The sequence below is a fragment of the Grammomys surdaster genome, unplaced genomic scaffold (genome assembly GCF_004785775.1).
Source record: "Grammomys surdaster isolate TR1022 unplaced genomic scaffold, NIH_TR_1.0 125562, whole genome shotgun sequence".
Lineage (NCBI taxonomy): Eukaryota > Metazoa > Chordata > Mammalia > Rodentia > Muridae > Grammomys > Grammomys surdaster.
The window spans coordinates 412,569-415,615 of record NW_021620409.1 but is presented as its reverse complement, the minus strand read 5'-3'; positions in this window follow the sequence as shown (position 1 = coordinate 415,615).

The window sequence follows — 3,047 nt, the reverse complement described above, 5'->3', positions numbered from 1 at the left end:
AAAAAAAAAAAAAAAAAAAAAAAAAAAAAAAAAAAAAAAAAGTTGTGGAACCAGCTGGTGGTGGTTGTGCAACCTAAGTCCCAGCACCCAGGAAGCAGAGGCAGATCTCTGAGTTTGAGGCCTACTCAAACTGGTCTACAAAGCAAATTCCAGGACAGCCGGGGCTACACAGAGAAACCTTGTTTTGAAAAACAAACAAAAAAGTTGTGAGGCCACTCAGCAAGAAAGGAGTCACACTTGGTAAGGAAACTTAGCCAATTACATAGGCCTAATAAGGTATAGATCTGAAAGGAAAGTCTACACACAGCATGTCCTTAATGACGTTCTAAATTATCTGTCCTTAAACCCACAGGTACCCATAGTCCTAACTCCTCATTGAGGAGGCTTCTCTTTGCAACAAATGGAGACTGCTGCATAAAGTTGCATTTGATCAGAATGCAGAGTTGTGGTGTCCAGTCTCCATGGATACATCTGCAAAACACTCCTAAGGCTCAGGGGATATTGCAAAACACGGGGTGGAAAGATCGTAAGGGCCACACAGATGATCAGAGAGTTTGCTGTGAGATTGTGTCTCCTAGAAATTTCAAAACCTGTACCCATAGAGTCTCACCAGCACAATTACCTAAGCATGAACAGAACAAGGACCCCAAAAGACACACTAGTGGGGAAGGGAAAGAGCCGTTGAGGCCTCAGCCAGAGACAATGAACCAGGAACTAAGGAATCCAGATATCAGGAGAAATCGTCTTAAAAGAGAGCAAGGAGGGGTGTATAAGGTTTGGAGAGGGGAAAGGGGAAGTGACATAATTACAGTATACGCTTCTGGTATTTACCAATTCTTCTGGACCAGGATCTGCCCCTCTCACCTTTGCCCATACTGACAAACTGTATTTTCCCTTGTGATTCCAGATCATTCTGCCATATCTCCTTGTCCTAACGTTTCTGCCCTAGACCTATAGATTAAATAAGAGAGGTTCTCAGTATCTTTTGAAGAAGGTTAAGGCAGAAGAAAGCTGGCAGTGTCTGGTAGGAAACCTCTGAACTGTGCTATATGGACACAGACAGACAGACAGACGTCAGACTCACTCAGCAACTTCTGTTTTTCGATTTTCCCGAGTTCAGCATGAAACAAATAAAACACGTTCAGATACTCCCTGAGTCTAACCAGAACCAAGAACTGGGCTTCTTGGATTTACTCATAACATTAGTTCCCAAATTAGAGGAAGAACACGCCATCATTTCCTAAGTCTGACACAGCCAGGTATGAGGATGCTAGCCTGCCATCTCAGCACTTGGGAGGCTGAGGCAGGAGGATAATGAGTTCAAGATTATGTGTAGCCTGTGCTGCACCTCGAGACTCTGGCTCAAAATGAAAGTATCACACGTTGCAAACGATCATTATGGCACAAAGTTTTCTCTGGACTGTTGCTCTCTTCTGGCAGGCAGGAGGACAGCCACCAGGCTCCTACCTTCCATCAAGTGTCACTGCTCTCTGTTCCCAGATGTGCCCTTAGCCCCCGAGAGCAATTATAAGAGTAAACTAGAGGAGTAAGTCTCTTCGGACGCACAGCCAAAATTGCAAGCAGCAAGATCTGTGAGCAGAAGAGTTTCACACTACCTCCAGCCATGAGACTCAAAACCCTCGGACCCTTCTATTTCTGTATACAAGGCGAACGTACTATTTAAGTTGTTTCTCTTTAAATCTATCAAAAGTAAGAGTGTCTGCTCCCCTGAGACTGCTCAGAGGGGAAAGGGCACTTGTCACTAAGCCTGACAACCTGTTTGATCCCTGAGGATCACATGCTGCAAGAGGCAAGGAGAACACATTGTCCTCTGACTTACACGACATGGGCATGCATGCGTGTACACACATCTATATCAGAGAGAGGAGGTGGAGGGACAGGGGGAGCAGAGGGAGGGAAAGAGAATTATTTTTCAAATGGTAGGGGTTTTTAAGATTTTATTTTTATTTATTTATTTATTTTGGTTTTTTTGGTTTTTCGAGACAGGGTTTCTCTGTGTAGCCCTGGCTGTCCTGGAACTGACTCTGTAGATCAGGCTAGCCTTGAACTCAGAAATCTGCCTGCCTCTGCCTCCCAAATGCTGGGATTAAAGGCGTGCGCCACCACCGCCCGGCTCAGATTTTATTTTATATATGTGAGTACAGTTTTATTTATTTTATACATGTGAGTACACTGTTGTCTTCAGACACACCAAAAGAGGGCACCAGATCCCATTACAGATTATTGTGAGCCACCATGTGGTTGCTGAACTCAAGACCTCTGGAAGAGCAGTCAGTGCTCTTAACTGCTGAGCCATCTCTCCAGCCCCTTAATAGGTAGGTTCTAAGATGAAGAAAAAAAAAAACCTTTAAAAAGTGGCATAAACTGGCAACAAAAATTTAGAACAGTATTTATTTTAAAATATTTTAAAAATAAAATCTTAGCTGGGTGGTGGTGGCGCACGCCTTTAATCCCAGCACTTGGGAGGCCGAGGCAGGTGGATTTCTGAGTTCGAGGCCAGCCTGGTCTACAGAGTAAGTTCTAGGACAGCCAGGGCTACACAGAGAAACCCTGTCTCAAAAAACAAAAAAAAAAAAAAAAAAAAAAAAAAAGAATAAAATCTTAGTCAAACAAAAAAAAAAAAGAGAACCAACAAATTTAAAAAGGTACAAAAATAAAATATCAATGTAAAAACATAAATAAAAATTGGGCTTGGCAGCACTTGTGGCACTCAGAGGGGACGGATACCACAAGTTCAAGCCCAGCTCTGGTCAACTTAGAAAGTTACAGGACAGCCAGGCGGTATTGGCACAAGCAGAGGCAGGAGGATCTCTGTGAGTTCCAGGTCAGCCAGTTTTACAAAGCAAGTCCAGGAGAGCCCAAGCTGGTTACACAGAGAAACCCTGTCTTGAAAATCAATCAATCAACACCAAAAACCAAGACATACACAGACACACACTCACACACTACACACACAGACACACACACTACACACACAGACACACACACTACACACACACTACATACACAGACACACAGACACATAC